At 38.0% G+C, this 22,124-nt stretch overlaps 1 pseudogene; it reads right to left on the reverse strand.

The window, feature by feature from the left end:
• Nucleotides 1-726: 726 nt before the first annotated feature.
• LOC149148679 (pentatricopeptide repeat-containing protein At1g11290, chloroplastic pseudogene) lies at nucleotides 727-3,666 on the reverse strand (annotated as a pseudogene).
• Nucleotides 3,667-22,124: the final 18,458 nt, after the last annotated feature.

Raw genomic sequence — 22,124 nt, forward strand, 5'->3', positions numbered from 1 at the left:
AAGACCCAGAATCTCCGAGTCCAACACAGCAACTTGAAACAATATATGCTGAAAAACGTTCTCTCCTACGCCACAAACGGGAGACATAGACACCCTTCTTGATTCCATCTCCTCGAACCTCAATAAACACTGGATCTCTATACTTTAAGTAACACAATTAAAAAAAAAAATGTTGATGTAAGTTTCTCGTTATATGTTATGTCAACTCACACACCAGTAAACTCGTACACAGCATATATCCAGAAACTTACATCAACATGACTATGTGCGGTGGAAACATACACTCACAAAATTCTTTTGGTAAGGCATATTGCTACCAGACCCACTTAGCTATGAACTTATATCCAGCCTGCGAAAATAAATTGAGTTGAGATAAGAAATATCTTGGTAGAATTCCTTGGTTGTGAAATATGTATAACTGTCTTATCAGCCATAGGCCCCGCAGTAAGCAGAATTACATTCCTCCTTTTGGAAAAGGAGCTTTTCTCCTCTTCCAGCAGTTACGTCTCTCTTTGAAAAGGATCCTCTGGGATAACAATATCCTAGCTTCAAAGACTATTTAAGATTGGAAACAAGCACCATGCAAGAAATTTATATTATTATAAGAGAAGATTCCCAATACTAGAGAGACCAATCCTTCAGTAGCCTTAAATAATATCAGTTATGTTGCAACTTAGCGTCATGGAAATGCCAGTAAGGGGGACGTGGTTTACATTTGCTAAGTTTGCTGCGGTTTTTACTTATCTCAATTTACTATCAGAAAGTATTTTTCACCATCACAGATAGGCATTTGACAAATTTGGTGGGGATGCGAGTGAAGACATTTTTTGCACTCAACTTTGAAGGATTGGAGAAAGCTCTAAGGAAGGATCATTGGGATTCTATGAAAGCTTTCTCAGCCAAATAATTATGGGGATAGCCAAGTTTTTCATAGAATTATGGTTGTATGTACAAACAAACATGAACTGAGTTGTTACAGTTCTGGTCTTCAAATCGTATATTACATCACAAATTCCTAGTCCTCGGTAAGCTACTTAAAGTAAATAATATGCCAAAGTTGGAGTTAAACAAGCTTAAGCTTATTATTCAATTTAATTAGCATCACCAATAATCCCCACAAGAACAAAATCCTTCCTTAAAATGATGGAAACGCTTTGAATCCCTCACAATAATTTCTCTCCTAACAATCTTAGAGATGAACTTAGTAGCAGTGTGGCAATCGCCACACACACGAAGGTTTTTGGAGATTCGAATAGGGGTTTCTGAGCTTGTATTGATAAGCCCAAAAGCAATGGCTAGCTTCTCACTGTGACTGGATAGGTTGTGTTCCTTCACTTCCTCTTCCACATCATGCAGCGCAAAGTTTGTGTCAGGGACATATCCTGCTTCCTTCATTTTCCCAGCCAACGTATCCAACAGCGCATAAATTTTGTCTGATTGAGAATGTGACTTGTCTCCCACAACAAATGCGTAAACTTTTTTATTAAACTCAATCAGGCTACATCCCGGTGTCTTGTTCAATCTCCTTTTTTTCATCATTGTTCTCACCTTTTCTACGTCATCCCACCTACCAGCCGCAGCATAGATGTTTGACAGCAATACATAACGTCCAGGATTTTCTTGGTCTAGGTCAAGAAGATGCTCTGCCACAGACTCTCCTAACTCAGTATTGCCATGAATTCTGCAGGCACCAAGCAAGGCACCCCACACACTAGCACCAGGTTCAAAGGGCATCCTTTGGATAAAGTCTTGTGCTTCATCCAAATGCCCAGCACGACCAAGAAGGTCGACCATGCATGCATAGTGCTCCTCCTTAGGGGTAATGCGATATTGTGGAATCATGCAATCAAAGCATTGCCAGCCCTCATTTACAAGGCCTGCATGACTGCATGCAGACAAAACACAGACAAAGGTAATGCCGTCTGGCTCCAGGCCTTGCTGTTGCATTTGGGAAAATAAAGAAAGGGCGTTCTCACCTTGCCCATGCATCCCATACCCAGCCATCATTGCACTCCATGAGACAACATTTCTTTTCGGCATTCTGTCAAAAAATAGGCGTGCAATGCTTAGACTTCCACATTTGGCATACAGATCTATGAGGGTAGTCCCTATAACAATGTCTGACTCAAATCCACCTCTTAAAATGTAGGCATGAATGGATTTGCCTTGTAGTAGAGCTGCTAAATGCGCACATGCCGGAATCACACTCACAATTGTCAGTCTGTCAAGCTTCATATTTGTCAATATCATTTCACCAAAAAGATTCACAGCATGATGAGCATGTCCATTCTGCGCATAACCAGCAATCATAGTATTCCACGAGACTGCATCTCGTTTAGACATTCTGTCAAACAACTTGCGTGCAATCTTCACACTCCCACACTTTGCATACATACTGATAAGAGAATTGGCAACAAAAACATCCGATTCAAGCCCAACTCTGACCGCATGACCCTGAATCTTCATACCCTCTTGTAAATTTAACAGGCCAGCACATGCCTTGAGTACAAAAGGAAAGGTAAAGTTGTCTGGCCGAATACCAGCTTGTTGCATTTGGCAATACAATGCAACGGCTTCCTCGTGGGAACCATTCGTAGCATACCCTCCTATCATAACATTCCACAGTCCAATGTTCTGCTCAATTCTTCTGTCAAAAGTTAACCGTGCGTTCTCCATACTGTCACATTTGCAATACATGTCTATGAGAGCAGCCCCTACAACATCATCCTCTTCAAATCCATTTCGGATAACATATCCATGGATACTCTTACCCTGCTGCAGAGCTCCTAAGTCAGCGCACACTGGGAGAATGCTCAGAATGGTGACCTTGTTGGTCTTCGAATTCTCCACCTGCATTCGGTGGAAGAGACTCAAAGCCTCGTAGGGACATCCATTCTGAGCATACCCAGCTATCATCGCACTCCATGACACTACATTTCTTTCAGGCATTTTGTCAAACACTTGGCATGCATCTGCCAAGCGTCCACACTTAGCATACATGGTTGTAAGAGCGTTCCCCACAAACAAATCCGATTCAAACCCAGTTTTAACTACAAGATCGTGAATCTCTTTCCCTTCTTTTAAATCCAAGAGCAGAGAACATGATTTAAGTGCATAGGGAAACGTTAAATGGTTGGGCTGTATGCATTCCTGTTGCATTTGGTAATAAATTTTCAGAGCTTCTTCACAGAAGCCGTTGCTGGCATATCCTTTAATCATCACATTCCATACGACAATATCTCTGTTGCTTATTCTATCAAAAATTAGTCGAGCAGTGTCCATGCTACCCCACATGGTATAAAGGCTCAAAATTTTGGTTTGTAAAAATATATCATGTTTAAGTCCAGTTGTGAAGAGCTGGGCTTGAATATGGTTAAGTGAGTTGATGTTGGTACATGCCTGTAAGAGAGAAGCGTATGCATTGGAATCTATGGGAGTACCCCGCTGCTCGAAACCTTCCTTCAATGTGACCGGGATTTCCTTCCCGATGATTGCAGCTCCACTTCTAAACGTGCCGGGATAGAGCCACCCCGGTGCTTTCATGAGAGCGCGCTTAGACACTCTCCAAAATGGTTTAAGCTCATTTTACACAGTGAATTATAAAAGATCCAATCCTCGGACAAAAGCAGAGTAACCCTGAGGGTAAAAGCTTTCAGGATTCGTTTATAATCATACGATGGGGACGGGAGATATTGTTCCATGAATTAAAGGGTTGTGTGGAATTATAGATATCAATGAATTCAAAGATGTATCTCACACTCATTATGAAAGTTTGGTTTATGAAGTTATATAAATTGATTTAGTTGTTAATTTACGAGCGTATATTTTTTTTACTTTCGGATCTATTAAATGTCGAGAGATATTAATCGGTACTTTATAGATCAGGGTTTGCATTTCAAGAGATTTGATATTTCTCGGTACTTGATAGATTTACGCTAGTTTTTTATATACACGCATATTATATCTAGGCTAGATCCATCTCTCCCGCTATCTCTCTTCCCTCGGTTTGCACCTCAAGAGATTTGATACCTATCGACACTTGATAGATCTGAGGTTAAGATGGATCTAGGATGGTTTTTATATATACACATACCATATCTAGGTTGGACCCATCTCTTCCTCTCTCTCTCCTCTCTCTCTTCCCTCCCGCTATACTCTCTCCCTTTCTCTCCATCTCTCCCTTGTCACCCTCTCTCTCTCTCTCAACCTTTCTCTCTTTGTGTATTTCTTCTTTCCTCCCTCTCTCCCCTCCCCTCCAACTCCATCTCCCTCTCCCTCCCTCTCTCCTCTCTCTCAAATCCTCTTTATTTTCCTTCTTCTCTCCCCTCTCTTTCCCACCTCCCTTTGCCTCCCCCCCCATCACTCTCTCTTTGTCTCTTCCCTCTAACTTTGTCACTATCTCCCCCTTGTCACTCTCTTCTCTCCTCCATGTCTTCCTTCCTCTTCTCTCTCACTCACTATCTTTCCATCTCTCCCTTATCATTCTCCCCCCCCCCTCTCTCCACCTATATCTATATATGTCTTTGTTCTTCCCTCTCTCTCTCTCTACCCTTCAACTATGTCACTATCTCCCTCCCTCTCTCTCCCCTCCATCCCTCTCTCTCCCTCTCTCTCTTCCCTTTCTCTCCCTCTCTCCTCTCCTCTCCTCTCCTCTCCTCTCCTCTCTCCCTCATTCTCTCTCCATCTCTCCCTTGTCACTCCCTCTCTCTACATCTATGTCTCTATGTCTTTTTTATTTCTCTCTCTCCATATGATCAAGAATTTTCACTCTATGTAATCAATAATATAAATATGTTTACTTTTTATTGTGAAATGAATTATGGTTTTTGGGCATGTGATATTGATAAACCATGGTACTGTAGAAAAACATATTTACAAGTTAATAATATCCATGGTAAAGTGGGGGTGGATATCCATGGTTAAGAAACTTGTTATATTGTAAGTTTATTGTAAGTATTAAGTTTTTATGTTCTTATTAAGAAACTTGTTATATTGTAAGTTTATTGCAAGTATTAAGTTTTTATGTTCTTATTAATTAAATTTAAATATAGTTATGTAATAATTATGAGTCTCTTCCAAGACAGGACTTTAACAATTGATTTGTGAACAACTCCCTTTCACATTTTATACCATAATTTATGGATATGGTGATTTTTTTATTCTTAAGCTTTGTAGGAAAAATAATCCAAAAATAAAAGATGTAAATAAATATGCTTGCTAAGACTTACTTCCCACCATTATTTATGTTTTATGTAGGAGTACAATTGTAAATGTGTAGACTTATTAATGGTTACTAACCCACCAAAATTTATGCAAGTTCTTCTTCCTAACTAGTTATTTACTTATCCACTTCAAAAAATTGAATTTTATTATTTTGATTACTTTTAACTTTTTGTTATTAATTGAACCAAGATTTAAATATTTGCACTCATTTAAAGTCACTACAACATCTCCCCCATTTCTATATTGCTTTTAGCTTTTATTATTTTTAAATAGAGCTGACCAATAAATGTTAAATGTTAAATATCAAATTTTACAAGCATTTGCACCTACACATCCCCCCCTATACTAGGTTGTAGAGGGCCTAGAGGTATATGTTAAATATGTTAAATTTGTTTGTGTGGAGTTGAAGGTGGAAGTCAATTTTTTGGCTTACACTCTTTTTAAGGGTGTCCAAATTCAACCAAAGTTCACACAATTTTGGTGACAACATCTTACTCTTAATTAAATTATGAGAGGTAGTTGAAAGTAGGAGTCAATTGTGTGAGTTACACTCTTTGAAAGGTGTCTACATTTGGTCAAATTTCAATAATCCTGATGTGGCAACATCTTACTCTTAAATAAATTATATATAAGATTGGATATGTTTAGTTTGTATATTAGTTAATGTTATATATATATATATATATATATATATATATATATATTGAATTTCTTTTATTTTTTTTTAAGTTTTGCATATTGAGTGTTACACATCTCATTTATATTGGTTAAAAATAGCACATCACTTCTCTTAATACAAATATGTCTTCTATAGATATTGAGTTATTCACAATGCATAACATAAGAGGTTACAACTAAGACATATTTCTCAAAGTTTATCATTATCAATTTGACTTGACTCTTATTTTTACGTTGAAAGTGTTCTTATTTTGAGGTTCTTCTTACATACACTTTAGAGATTCGTCGTCCAACACTGTAGAGATTTGGATGACATAAGGATTCATCGTTGTCTTCTTTTTTATTTTATTTTTAGTTTGGATGATCTAAGGATTCATTGTCTTCTTCTTTTTTATTCATTTTTTAGCTTTATCTTTCACCTTATGCAACACTTATTTCTAATAGGGTGATCATCCTCATTTTAACCGTGGTGTTGAGCATCACTTATTACTGTTGTTTTTGTATGAATCGTTGCAGGTGTAGAAATTAATGTGTAGATTCAATATTGGTCATGAAATTTACTAAATCACATGACTTGAAGCTACTCCACTGATGTGCGGAAGTTAATTCACCATCTAAAACAAGAATCATAGACATGCAAAAGGAAACACCATACATGCACAAAGATTAATCTAGGGGGGAGAAACTGCTCAAAACCCCTTACTATCTATATTGCATTAATCAGATAATAGAGAAGAAATACAATGCTTGCTCAAGCCTGAGCACACCCTGCAAGTGTATAGTTTATCCCTCTGCCTAACTGACTGGACCTGGCCCAACACTTAGCCAATTTCAAGCCTTCCTAGGCTCCTATTTCCTTGCGTTATTCCCTTAGGAAATTTCCCCTATTTTTTAGGAATTTCACACCAAGGAATTGCGCAATAGCCTTAGGTCAATCTCTGACTACGTGCACCACCTGTACACATGGGAATATGCTACAATTGATAGGACACTGCCTTGGATTCTCCATCTCAACTGAGTAACTCGAATTATTTGCATGCAACAATTATTTTGGGTTGATTGATCAATTAACTAGTTGATCATTGAGTGTGGTTGAAGTTCCACTTCACAACTTGACCTCCACTAGTTCTTCTGACAATTAGAGCTAGTTAAACTGACAATAATTCAAATTTACTAAAATAGATTGTTGCAAATTAGAAATCAATCATGTAGAACTAAAATCAAGTGTCTCCAACTCAAATTTACTGAGTTAACTGAGTGACAAGAGCCATGTCACCTTAGTTAACTACCTCCAAGTATTCTACTGAAATAGAAATTTGAATTTTAATCTAGTTTGACTAAGGCAAAGTCAAAACTAGATTTTCTTGTTATGTTTTCAACACTACCTCTGAGAAAGAAAGGGATTATCAACCACCCCTATCCTGCACCTGTGGAACTCGAATTCTCCTCTTAACAAAACCTTTGTCAAAATATTTGCATCTTGTTCCTCTATCGAAATGTACTCCAACAACATAATCTGCCTCTACACACAATCCCGTAGATGATGATACCAGATATCAATATTCTTGGATCTATCGTGAAAAACAGGATTCTTAGAGAGTTTGATACAATTGTGATTATCACAGTAAATCACAGTAGGATCCATCATCTGACCAAATAACCCAACAAGAATCTTTCTCATCTAGATTACCTCACATGATGCTTGACTTGCAGCCATGTACTCTGCTTTTGCTGAGTTGAGTGCCATAGATCTCTGCTTCCTGCTATACCAAGAAACCGTTGCTAACCCAACACTGAAAATTCCTCCTGATGTGCTCTTCCTATCTCATGGAATCCCCACCCAATCTACATCTATGAAGCCTTACAGCTCCATTCCCTTTGTCTGTTTGTACCAAATACTAAACTGAGTAGTGCCTCGGAGGTATCTCAACAAATGCTTTGTTGCCTTCCAATACAGTTTGGTTGGATTAACCATTTCTTGACTAAGCTAGTTAACTTCATAACACATGTTTGGTTGCGTGTTCACCAAATACATAAGTGAACCCGCAAGCTTCCTCTAAATGGTAGCCACCACTACTTCACCAAAAGTAGCATCCTCTTTTCTCCAGTTTCCTGCTAGAGGAATCTCCATGGGTTTGCACTTGTCCATGCAGAACCACTAAAGCATCTCGTTGGCATACTTTCCCTAGGAGACAAATAGTTCCCGTTCACCTTGCCACACTTCCAATCCAAGAAAGTAGTGCATGAAGCTCGTGTCCTTCATCTCGAATTCTCTTGCAAAATCCTCTTTGCAAGAACTAATCAACTTCTCATCACCGGTTAAAATTAAATCATCAACATACAACACAATAATCAATAATTTACCTTCAACCACAATGTGATAAAGGTTTGCATCTGCTTCACTTTTGGTGAAGCCCAACCCAGTGAGATAGTTATTGATCCTAGTGTACCAAGCACGGGGTGCTTGCTTGAGTCCATACAACGCTCGCTTGAGTTTGCACACATGTGACTCTCTGTCAAAGGTCTCAAACCCCTCTGGTTGCTCAATATACACCTCCTCCTCAATAACTCCATTGAGGAATGTTGTCTTCACATCCATCTGGTGGATCTTCCACCCCATCTACGCTAACAGTGCTAGAATTGACCTGATGGATGAGTACCTTGCTACTAGAGCAAAGGTCTCCTCATAGTCAATTCCCTCAACCTAAGAGAACCCCTTGGCCACAAATATAGCCTTGTGTTTCTCTATGCTTCCATCTGCTACATGCTTTACCTTGTAAAGCCATCTTAAACCAACCACTGATTTGTTTGTTGGTCTTGGGACCACTTCCCAAACATTGTTTCTGACGATGGAATCATATTCCTCTACCATAGCATCAACCCATACTGGTTGCTCTACAGCTTCCTCAAATGAGGATGGCTCAGTCTGTACAAGCTCACTCATCTAATCCATGTAGCCACTGTACCAATCTGGTGACCTCCTTTGTTTGCGTTGTGATGTGGGTGCTCCCACATTCTCTCTAACATCATGCAATAATTTGTCAGCTTCCCTAGTTCGCTTCCTTCCTTCTCTAGATGTCTCTACTTGAGTGGATGTCTCCACTCTCTGCTCCTTTGCTTGTGGCTGCTCCACAACTTCCTGAGGTTCTTCCTTTGGAGCCAAAAGCTCTTGATCAGGCTGTAACTGAAGCTCCCTCTCAAGAGAACACCTCATTGCCTTCTCCTCATCAAATTTCACATCCCTTCTGATAACTATCATCCTGAGGGATGACAGGTACACACAATAGTTGTGAGGTGTTTTTGTGTACCCCACAAATATGTCCAACTCTGTTGTTGGCTCTAGCTTTTTCCTTACTTCCTTGGAAACATGACAGTAAACTAACAATCCAAAGATCCTGAAGCGTGACACATCTGGTTTCTTCCTTGAAAAAGCTTCCTCTGATGTACTCATGCCAAGAATCCTGTGAGGACTCTTATTTTGCAAATAGAACTCTGTGTTGCATGGTTTAGCCCACAAGTGCAGTGGTAGGCCTTAGTCATGCAACATTGCCCTTGCGGCTCCCACAATACTTATGTTATTGCTCTCAACCACCCCATTATGTTGTGGGTTATGGGGTGTTGTCAACTCTCATCAAATGCCTTCCTTTGCACAAAAAACTTTAAACTCATTCGACACGTACTCACCTTCGTTATCGCTCCTGGAGCCTTCACTTTCTTGCAAGTTTATTTCTCAACAAGTGCTTTAAATTCAACAAATTTGGAGAATGCCTAGTCTTTCTTTTACATGACGTAGATCCAGCACTTCCATGAGAAATCATCTACAAATATAACATAATACATGTGCTTGGCAGTGGAGGTTGTCGAGAAAGGTCCACAAACATCATAATGGGTCCTTTCAAGGACTGCATGTGCCTTGTCGTCCTGATCATTAAAGGTGGATTTTGTGTATTTCCCCAACGTACACCCTTTGCATGTATATTGATTCTCTAATGCTCCTTTGGGGAGGCATGTATAAATATGATGCATGATCTTCAAAGTGCTATGATGCAAATGTCCAAGACTTATATGCCATAATTCACCGACATCTCGGCTCTGCACCTTCACATCTCAGCTCTGCATCTTCTCTGATTTTGTGCTCAATGTTGCACAATATTCCACATCTAATTTGTAGAGGTTCTTCACTCTAATCTCGATCTTCTTCACTTGTCCTCTGGTGATGTGTCTCAAGAAAGCCTTCCCTTTGCCAAATATCACATCGTAGCCACAAACTTCCAACATAGCTACAGAAACTAGATTCTTCTTTAGACCCGGTACAAAAATCACATCCTTGAGCCTAAGAGGGAGCCATACTCCTTCTGAAAAGAAATTGTACCAATCTTGGTTGCATTATACCTTCCATCATGTCCCATCTCGATGTGCATCTGGAGATACTTCTCCTCTAAGTCACTGAAAAATTCTTTGTTTCCCGTCATGTCGAACGAGGCACCACTATCTAGATACCACACACTACCCATCACTGTGCTCGCCATGCTTGCAATGAGGATGAATTCCAACTAAAATTTTGATACCAAAGCTTCATCTGCCACTCTTCCTGAGGGCTTCTTGCCCACCTTCTTGTGTGGACACTTCGTGGTATATTGTCCCAATTTATGATAATGAAAGCACTTGATTCTGAGCAAGTCTTTCTTCTTGCCCCCTTGAATTGTTTCTGCTTTGGATTGGGATTTCTTCCCTTTCCCTTTCTTTGACTTTCTAGCCAAGGCACAGTTCTCCTCATCCTCACCCTTGAATGAGGTCTCGTATCTCGTGTTTTGCCTTATCTCCTCCTGTACCAAATCAAACCACAAGCATTCCCAATTTGGTAGTTTCTCCCTCTCGTTCACTAAATCTTGGTAGTTGTGCCAGCTCTTGGGAAGGCCTAGAAGGGCTAGGCTCACCAAATCATCCTCTTCTACAGTAACACCAACTTGACCAAGTTCATCACGACACTATGTGAACCTGCTCAGGTACTATGGAATGGTCTCGTTCCTCTGCATCTTGATATTTCGAAGCTTGTCCTTGAATGCCAATTTCCTGTGGTTACTATTATTCTGGAAAAAATTTGTTAGTGCTTGCCACATTTCATACGGAGTCTATTTCCCATGGAGATTAGAGACAATATGGTCCCATACTCGCTCCAATATGATCCTCGCCTTAGCAATACACTTCTTCCATTATGCTAGATCCCTCGCATCAGATGTTGTTGGTTTCGGAATATCATTATAAATGAATTCCTTCAACCCATTATCCTCTAGTACTACCTCCATGCGGTCCTTCCATCATAATTCGAGATTCCCTCAAGGGAATACTCGAGCCTTAGTCCATTGAAATCCATCTTCTCAGTCCTGAACTTATAATTTTATCTTCAAATTCGAATATCCTGCAATGACAACTTCGAAATCTTCATTCTACAATGATTCCAGCTCTTGATACCATGTAGAAATTAATGTGTAGATTCAATATTGCTCATGAAATTTACTAAATCACAAGACTTTAAACTGCTCTACTAATCTACGGAATTTAATTCACCATCTAAAATTAGAATCATAGACATGCAAAAGGAAACATCACACATGCACAAATATTTATCTAGGGGAAAGTAACTGCTCAAAACCCCTTACTATCTATATTGCATTAATCAGATAATAGAGAAGAAACACAATGCTTGCTCAATCTTGAGCACACCCTGCAACTATATAGTCTATCCCTCTATCTAACTGGTTGAACCTTACCCAAAACTTAACCAATTTCAAGCCTTCCCAAGCTCCTATTTCCTTCCATTATTCCCTTGGGAAATTGCCCCTTTTTTAGGAATTTTCACACCAATGAATTGCGCAATAGCCTTAGGTCAATGTCTGACTGCATGCACCACATGTACACATGGGAATATGCTACAACTGATAGTACACTACCTTGGAATCTCCATCTCAACTGGGTAACTCGAATTCTCTACATGAAATAATTATTTTGGGTTGATTGATTAGTTAATTGGTTGATCACTGAGTGTGGTTGAAGTTCCACTTCCACAACTTGACCTCCACTAGTTCTTCTGACAGTTAGAATTAGTTAAACTGGCAATAACTCAAATTAACTGAAAAAGATTGCTACAACTTAGAAATCAATCATGTAGAACTGAACTCAGGTGTCTCCAACTCAAATTTACTAAGTTAACTTAATGACAAGAGCAATGTCACCTCAGTTAACTACCTCCAAGTATTCTCTTGAAATAGAATTTTAATTTTAATCTGGTTTCACCAAAGCAAATTCAAAACTATATTTTCTTGTTGCATTTTCAACAGCAAGCGCCAATGACTTTGGCCATAGTTGTTGCTCTAGCTTGTCACTCGCACCTAACCCAAGATAATTATAACACATGTAGGTAAACCTTTATGGCATAGTTCTATTCAACAACGCCTATATCAATCTGAATGAAAACCTGAAAACACAGGGATATTATAAGAGTGCAAGCTATAAAGAAAAATAAGAGTTGTAGAAGAATATATGGTAGTGTTCATGGTTTTCAATGGCTTTGACATCTTTTAGATATTCTCATCTCTATGAATTGTGCAATTCGAATTCTAATTCTTCTGAAGATCTCCCTTAAATAGTTCTAATTCTACTGATGTTTTCAATCCTCAAATTTTTTTCAACAGGCATGAATATGTCACATTAATTTCTAAAGAATTCAAAGTAGGACATGTTACATATCATTAAGCAACTGAAAGGAAACAACCTACATTTCAAATGGATTTTCTCGACAATAAAATGAATTACAATTGAATATTTCATGTACTCAAATTTTTAGTGTAAAATAACACCAATGTGCTTGTCCTATGCAATCCTTTATCACCGTATAAATGGTGGCTTATTCAAAGTCACTATCTGATACAACTACAAGCAAACTTGAAGGAGATGTAGAGTTTACACTATTCCTTGTTGATGTTTTCAGACATTTAGAAGTGGCATTCACATCATCAAAAGTAGTTTTTCGATGCGTTTTGTGAACTTTGCCAATGGCTAAAGGTGTATCTCTTCCTCTCTTCTTAGCTCTCTTTCCTTTGGTTTCATGCTCTTTTTATTTTGTAGCTTTGAGGTTGATGATTATGTGGATACAAAAATTTTGTTACCATTTGCCTTTGAAATGATGGACCTGGCACTTTTCAATTAGCATCTCTAATCTCTAGGCGTTGTAATGTTTTTAAGAGTGCTTCAAGCTCCTTCAAATCACCATCCTGATCAACTAACATATTCTTCAAAATTTCTTCCGAGTAACGAGGATACTTGTTGTGAAGCTCCTTGATGGAATTTTCTTGATATGCATTCAAAGTGTTTCATTCACATGTGCTTGGATATTTTTATCACCAACTTCCTTAACCTCAAGACTCTTCTCATGTTTTGAATTTGTAGGGAATTCTAGTGTGCTGGCAAGTACAACATTGGGCTCCTCAAGACCTTATGTTTGTTGCAACTTTAAACATATTTCATCTACAAGTTCATCATTCATAATGTAATCACACTGATATTTATCCTCCTCATCACTGCTATCACTCTTATACCCATCCTCAACCCTACCTTTACGTGATCTTATTACATCCTCCATTTGTCTATTCACCTGAGGTTTTAAAAGAAAATTTGTAATGTCTCCCTAGAAAGATGGGCACTTCTTGACAATATTTTTTTTTCATAATGAACACCCACCAACACCACTACACTCTCGCACATATTTCTACACAGTAAAAATACCTTCTCAAATTAGAGGAACCAAACCTTCTCAAATTACAGGAACCAAAACAAACTAGTACAACTATCTGACACAAACCCTAACAAACTTCTTCTTCTGTTGGTTCTACATATGATTCAAACAATTTGTTTTCATGCTAAAAGAAACTCATTTGGTGGAATTTATAAGGGTGAAGGTGTTGAGGTCTCAAACATAGTGTATATGAGATCTCATCACACAACGTTTTTCCAGAGAAGAGTGGACATGAGTATACTTCTGGTAAAACTTGTAGGATGATAGAAACAACATGCATTTTATAAGTTTACATGTAGTGAGGCTAGTGCTTTGAATCATTAAAATAATTACGTGGAAGAATGGTTATAAGATCAAGAGTATATACGTTGATATTGAACTATTTAATTAAATCTTAAATTTCTTTGAAAAGTTTGCTAAATATTTAGCCATATTAACAACCACATTGTTGTTTTTCTTTTATTGATATTCTTCTAAGCATGTCGGGCAGCTAGTGGGGTTTTTCCATTGCAGAAGGAATGTTCCTTTTATAATGATAGTTAATAGGATTAATTTTCTATATAATACTTCTGTTGAAACCATCATTTTCCTTTCTCTATTCAAGGGATCCAAACAACCAACCTTGATAACAGAATGGTTTGGTGTGTGAAATTGTAAGATCTTTATATCTGTAGCACCACCTCCCACATTTACCCACTTTCACCGGCCTGTCGGGGTAAACATGAGTTGAGGGCTACTATGACATGACCTAACCTCCTAGATCCCATTAAGTAAGTGGGGCCAACTAATGACAACAAACTGACAACTCAACACCTCCTATAGGAGCCACGGGTCACTCAAGGGCTGAACAAACACCCCAGGTGGCCAAACCCTGAGCTAGGCCTCTATTTCTTAGCCTTGTGCCCTCAACCACTCCCACAACAAGGCCTCCATGTGGTTGGGATCCTCCAACCACATGCACAAGCCCACATCCAAGCAGTTGCAACCCAACTTTTCCAGTTCATAGGATACGGACCCAAATTCTAAGCCTAAATTATAGTTCAGCCTCCATACCACTGCCTAAAACTCAGTGAGACTTTCCAAAATCAGTAATCACATCAAGACAAAGCCATTCATACAAAACTTGATCAAGGACTTAACCTAACCATTCCTAACCATGATAGTCATTTCGTCAAACATATTGAGAACATGTAATCTATAGGTCATGAATGCATATCTGAACATAGGGGTCTGATACTTATCTGAGAATCATCAAGAAGGTCTAATTCCCTCTCATAATAGCTGCAATAACATTTATTAGCTCATGCATTCATTAATCATTCATCAACTAATCAAAACATGTCAAGATCCATAACTCGAACCTGTTATGAAACCATGCTTATAACCAGAATAATAACCATGATAGAACAACCATCAAATCCACTTAATGAAAAGTACAAGTACTCATGAAATACAATAGGAAAAGAACTTTGATTAACATATGAAAAATCCAATCAAGTTAGGGACTTCCACGTACCACTCAACCATAGATTGAGATGAAGCAAATATTTCTTTCAGTCAATCACCCTTGTGCCATATTCCAAGCATGCTCAAGACAAAATAACCAAGGCTTCTCGAATATTAAACCAGCTCCACCCTCGAAATTTACTGCAATCCTGCCAAAACTGGTCAAGGGATCACTAGGCCCAAAACAAGAACACAAATAAATAGGGATTCTCAGAGATTAAACCACCTCCACCCTCAGGCTTTAATGCAATCCTCTGGTCAAGGGATCACTAGGCCCAAAACAATCTTGGATGCCTCATAATTTCTTCACCATTACCTTGAATAATTTTCCCATCTCCACCCTCAAGCTTTATCACAATCCCACCAAAAATTGTTAAGGTATTTTGTAGGCCTTTGGGAATTTTACTGATACCACCTCACCCGATTCCAAAACCATCTAGAAATCCAAATCTCAACTAAGAAAAAGAACCCCAACACACCATGGTTATACGGGAATGGAAAGGCAAGGGTGAAACCATTTTCACACCTAGAAAAACCCATGTCAATGATAACAAGAGAACCAACTACACACTTGCATGTACCATGCATTCACAAACTATCTAGGAAATCACACATGCAACCTGTTACCTACAAGTATTCCTGCTGAAACTGCTTGATCCAAATTTTCCTTGCTTGTCCTTTGGTTTCCTTTGCCTTCTTGTCTTTCATTTGCTTTCCCTTTTCCAATGCTAGAGTGCTCTAAGAATGCTCTAAGTGTGCAAGAGTATGAGATAATAGAGAGAGCTCCAAAACTGAATAGACTAAAGGTTGTGAATTGGTCCTCATAAGCCTTTTTATCATTGAGGCCTCTATTTTCTTCAATTTCCTCTCATGAAAACCTGTGACTTTTCATCTCCCTTTTCTCCTATTTTCCTTTATTTTCATAAATAAAATGCTAATTAATGCCTCTTTGCCTTTTCCAATTTCCTTAGCCATAATAAATCAAATGACAGCCACTATGATGTTTTTCCTAACATTCAACTTGGAACACATGTCTCGTGACCTTGGTATTATTTTGCCTTTATTAAGATTATTACATGAAATTTTAACTCGGGGTTGTGGAAGAGCCCTCCCCTTTAGGAACATTATCCTCGATGTTCTATGACACCTATAACCAACAATACTGTTGAAAACCCAAACATCCTATCCCATGGAGAATCATAACTTAGCTCAATGCAGTATTTACAATGAACAACCTGCTGAAAAGCAAAACCAACATGACAAACATGACAACTATATCGCTTATTGGAGCTTTATAACACAACTTGTTGTAGTATTTACAATAACAACAATACACACACACACACACACACATATGTATATACCAAAACTCCTTTGCCTCAACCGACAAACAACGAAGGATACATAGCCCGCATCTTATCAACCATCTCCCATGTGGCTTCTTCGAGCACAAAGTGCTTCCACTACACTTTAACTTGCTCGGTTTCAGAGCATGAGATGTTTCCACTGCAAAATTCACTGAGGTTCCGACTATAATTCTCCTTCTAGATCCACCTGCAATATAGACCAATCAATCACATGATCAACATCTTTCACATATCTTTTAAGCAGTGAAACATGGAAAACATAATGGACTTTCATTGTCGGCAGTAGTACAAGTCTATAGGCCACTGTTCCAATCCTCTCAAGGATCTTGAAAGGCCCACAATATCGAGGTCCCAACTTGGCACATGACCCAATCCTCAAGGAGCTCTTCTCGGACTTGATGTGTAAGTGCACATGCTCCCCAACCTTAAACTCCTTAAACACCCTGTGCTGATCCGCATTCTTTTGTCTATCCTATGTTGCCTTTATATTCTTCTTGATAACTTGCATTTCTTATTTCCATTTCTGCCAACATGTCTAATCCTATCACTACCATGTTCACTGGATCACTCTAGCTGATGGGAGTATTGTTGAGCCCCAAACTTGCATCTTTCCTATACACCTTTCTAGACTTTTTCCATTTACCTGGACCTCCTAAGCTATCAACATCATTGCATATTAGTTTAAAAGAGCATATAAAGTGGTTTCCTAACTATGTTTTGTGTCTGCTGTTTGAATTAGATTTTTTCTCATTGAGCTGCGGAATCTTGTCACTTTCCGCAGCCAGTTCAACTTTCCGCAGCCTTTTTGTTAAAGTCTATATTGCAGGTGTCTTTAGGCAAATCAAGCCACATGGGCAAGTTGGAAATGACGTGGACATGGACCGAGTCCTATTGGCTCAGTCGAATTCACCAAAGAAGGCCGTGGTCAAAGGTAGTCAAGCGGTGGTCAACATAAGAGTCCTACGGTGATAGAACTCCATTTTTCACCACGTGAAGACTTGTGTGGCCGTTCCTAGATCTCAGGGGACATATCAACACCTGTGGACTGCTCCATAAGACGAATCCAATAGCCACCCTCAATATATTTAATCACCACGGCAACCATAATGCTAGATCCCTGGACGTCGATGTTCACGTGTCCTCTATCAGCACTGTTTTTAGGAAATTAGTTATGTCATCTTCTATTATAAATAATGTGTTCCCATACGCATAATAGTTAGCCTTTGTAATGTAATTTTAACTGTTAACGAGCCCACTGTGCCGTGACTTTATTTCTTTGTTATGACTGCATTTTGAATACATGAGAAGACTCTATTCATAAGCATAATTCGTGGTTGAGAGTTGTTGCCCGAGGTTGTGCAGAGGGCCCCTGTACACACCGAGGTTTTGTTTATTGCTGTATAGTTTCATGCTTTATTTCCTTACGTTCCTGATGCCATAATCATTCACTTGTATATATTGCATTTCTTATGGTATTAGCATGTTATTTTTGTCCATAATTTTACATGCTTTTATATTGTTGTTAACTTATCAGTGTGTTTGTTCCAGATTACAGTAGGCAGCCCGGGCATTTGCACATAGTTTTACAATGACTAATGACATGGAATCAATCTTGTCTTTCTGCTGATTTATTTTTCTTAGTTTTTAATTCCAGCACTGTTTTATTTATTTCAGTTTTGTTCATTTGCTTTATTAGTTAGATTAGATATTAAATTACTCATGTCATTTTCAGTTACCTCCGAAAGCCATAGCGAGACTAATGGTAAGGGATTGAAGTATGAGTGTGTAGTTTGATATTATTTTATTTTTCTGCAAATTAGTTATTGAATTGCTCATGTCATTTTCAGTTACCTCCGAAAGCCATAGCGAGACTAATAGTGAGGGATTGAAGTATGAGTGTGTAGTTTGATATTAGTTTATTTTTCTTGCAAGTTAGATATTAAGTTGCTCATGTCATTTTCAGTTACCTCCGAAACCCATAGCGAGACTAATGGTGAGGGATTGAAGTATGAGTGTGTAGTTTGATATTAGTTTATTTTTCTACAAATTAGTTATTGAATTGATCATGTCATTTTCAGTTACCTCTGAAAGCTATAGCGAGACTAATGGTGAGGGATTGAAGTATGAGTGTGTAGTTTGATATTAGTTTATCTTTCTGCAAGTTAGTTATTGAATTGCTCATGTCATTTTCAGTTACCTCCGAAAGCCATAGCGAGACTAATCGTGAGGGATTGAAGTATGAGTGTGTAATTTGATATTAGTTTATTTTTCTGCAATTTAGATATCAGATTGCTCAAGTTGTTTATGATTACCTCCGAAAGCCATAGCGAGACTAATGGTGAGGGGTCAGAATATGAGTTGATGTAATTTGATTTTAGCTTACTTTGCTTGCAAATTTTGGATTTCTTTGAGTTCAGTTTCTTTTGTATTTAGACAGCAGCAAGGATAATGGGTTTCCTGATCCAGTTCATTGTTTGTTTAATTAGAATAGTGGCACAGTTTCATTTTCTTTTAGGAATTAATTTCATCATTGCATGTTTTAAAACCTTTTTGAAAAGTTTGAAGTTTTGGAAATCATTTCAAAGGACATTATTGCCTTGAACATTTATATCCATACTTGTCTTTTAGGATTGCCATCTCACATTAGGGAATCAACGAAGATAAACCCAAAAACAAACTAAAAATCAAAAACGACAAAAAGTAAGAAATAGGTTACCTTGCACATATAGTGCGCCACACTTCAGTAGTTTACGACTCTCGGATTGACAATTAATATAGCAATTTAGGACACTTTAAATTGACCAAACAAGAATTACAACTCCACACATAAATTCCCTCAAACATACTCATTCTCAATGACTCCTGATACCCATTGTTGTAAGCAAACTCAACCAACGGAAGATACTCCTCCCACCTCCTCTGCTAGTGCATAACATACATTCTCAATGTTAGGCCCCTATAATACTAGTGATTCCCCCATTACTATTGTCATTGTATCCCTTATTGTTATTATTGTGCCCCTATTGTCCCCATATTGTTATTAGTATGCCCCATAGAAACCCACTATTGTTATTTTTGTGCCATTATGTTACTACTGTTATGTCGGCTTGATTACATTGTGACCCCTTAGACTCCTATATATAAAAGGGAGGTTTAGTCATTTGTATCATCCAAGAATTGTTCATTTGTGTATTGTAAAGGAGGTTGCCCCCTCGAAGAGGCTAAATTTTAAGGCATTGATATATCTTTTCTATCTTTTTGTGAGCTGGTTTCCTAACATTTGGTATCAGAGCTTTGGATTCTAGGGTTTCGCTACTCCAAACAGGTCATCGTGGCATTTTCGCTATAAAAAAAAAAATTGCGACGTTTCATAAGCTAAAAAAAAAAAAAACCATTTGGGCTGAAACCGTTCTAAATGTTGGGTCTGAATTTCAAAGCTTGTCTCGTGATATTCACGGAGATATGATCTGAGGAATTTGGCATTTTTACAGACTCCCGAATTGAATTCCAAACAGATGACCTGGTGAAAATCGTCATAACTTTTGTTTTTAGCATCAGATTGAAATTTCGTAAGAAGTTTCAGAAATATAACGGTCTGTAGTTTTATGTGTATCAGTTTCAGGTACTAAGGTCGAAACAATGAAATGTGGCACATTGTACAAGTTAGCTCTACTGAACTAGTCTATAATCAGGTCATGGGAGATTTGACATAACTCTTAATTAGTGAATCCAATCTTGATCAGACTTGCGGGGTTAGAAAGAGGACTCAAAGGGCTACTCCACGAAGAAATTTCAGATATTTGAGATCCATAGTTACATAGATACAACAGATTCAATATCGAGCACTTACAAAGTGAAAAATAAAGGTGTGTAGTTTTTTGAATTTTGCATAAGATTGGTTTGAAAAATTAGTTTGAAGGAATTCAAAGGGAATAGTGAAGAATTATTAGCATTAATTAATGCCTCGAAGAAAGAAAATGGAAACACCTAGTAAGAAACCTGAAAGCTTTAGCATGACTCGTGAAGAAGAGGAAGAAATGCAACATGATATATCAAAATTACAAGACCAAGTACAACAAATTTCACTCTCACTAAAGGTAAATGAAGCCAAGATGAATGGCGTGGAAGCTAATATGAATGGCGTGCAAGCTAAGATGGATGGTGTGGAAGCTAAGATGAATGGCATGGACGATAAGATGGAAGAATTGAAGATAAATTTGAATAAGTTGCTACAAGAAATGGTCACTAATGGTGAAAGGGTAGTAAAGGAAACTCATGATGAGAACAAAAGAAATGTTAATCATGATTTCATAGACTCTAATGTTGGATTGAAAACCCACCATGTTCCAAAAATCGATATGAGGAAGTTTGATGGCAAGGATCCCGGAACATGGATATTACAGATGGAGCAATTTTTCGATCTCCATAATGTGCAAAACACACAAAAGGTACGTATTGCAACTTTATATTTGGAACCAAATCAGTTTGTATGGTATCGATGGCTTTGCTCTCGTAAACAAATTGTCACTGGGGCAATTTTACGTAAGAAATGATAGCACATTATGAGGATACAAAAAGCAACACCTTTTTTAGCCAATTGATAAATCTCAAACAAAAGGTTTCAATGATGAAGCACATTGAGGACTTCTAAAAATTGAACATAAGGGTAAAAGATATTCCAGAGGAGCATAGGATTGATGTGTTCATAGGGACTTTAAAGAATAATATCCAACATGATGTTTGCCTTTGGGAACCTGATTTATTGGAGAAGGCATTCATGTTAGCAAGAAAAATGGAAAGCAAAATTATGGAAACGAGGAAGCCTACCACTCAAAACTATAAAGATGGAAGTATTGTTAACCCTAGCCTTCCACAACCTACAAGGTTGACACCACAATAATGGGAAGAAAAAAGAGCGAAAGGGCTTTGTTAGCAAATATAGTAAAGGTCATAAGTGTGTTGAGAAGAAATTATTCTACATAGATTATGAAGAGGAGGAAGAAAAGGAACAAGAAATGTCAAAAGAAGAGGATATACTCCAGGAACAAACCCTAGATAAAGAAGAAATGAATCCGACCATATCTTGTAATGCATTGGCTGGAATTACCATTCCTCAAACTATCAAGAGAGAAGGACATATCAAGAAGAAAAAGGTAATAGTGTTGATTGATTCGGGAAGTACCCATAATTTTATTCATTGTAAGATAGCAAAGGAATTGAATTGATTCCTATATCCAGCACCAGAGTGTCAAGTGATGGTTGCAAGTGAAGGAACCATAAATTGCTCTAGAAAGTGCCATAATATCAAGCTATCTATGGGAGAATATGTATTGAATAGCCCAATGCTTTCCAATGGGTGGTGCTGATGTTGTACTAGGATTCCAATGGCTACAATCCTTGGGTACAATAGCTTTTAATTTTCAAGAACTTTTCATGAAATTTTGTGTAGAAGGAAAGGAAGTTGAATTAAGGGGTATTGCAGGGAAATTGGGAAAGATAATCAGCTCTAATTTTATGATAAAGCTTCTAAAGAAGGAACAACGAGGTGTAATTGAACA

This window comes from Pinus tabuliformis, chromosome 9 (assembly GCF_031772625.1).
Source record: "Pinus tabuliformis cultivar Carrire ecotype Pingquan chromosome 9, CPIR1, whole genome shotgun sequence".
Lineage (NCBI taxonomy): Eukaryota > Viridiplantae > Streptophyta > Pinopsida > Pinales > Pinaceae > Pinus > Pinus tabuliformis.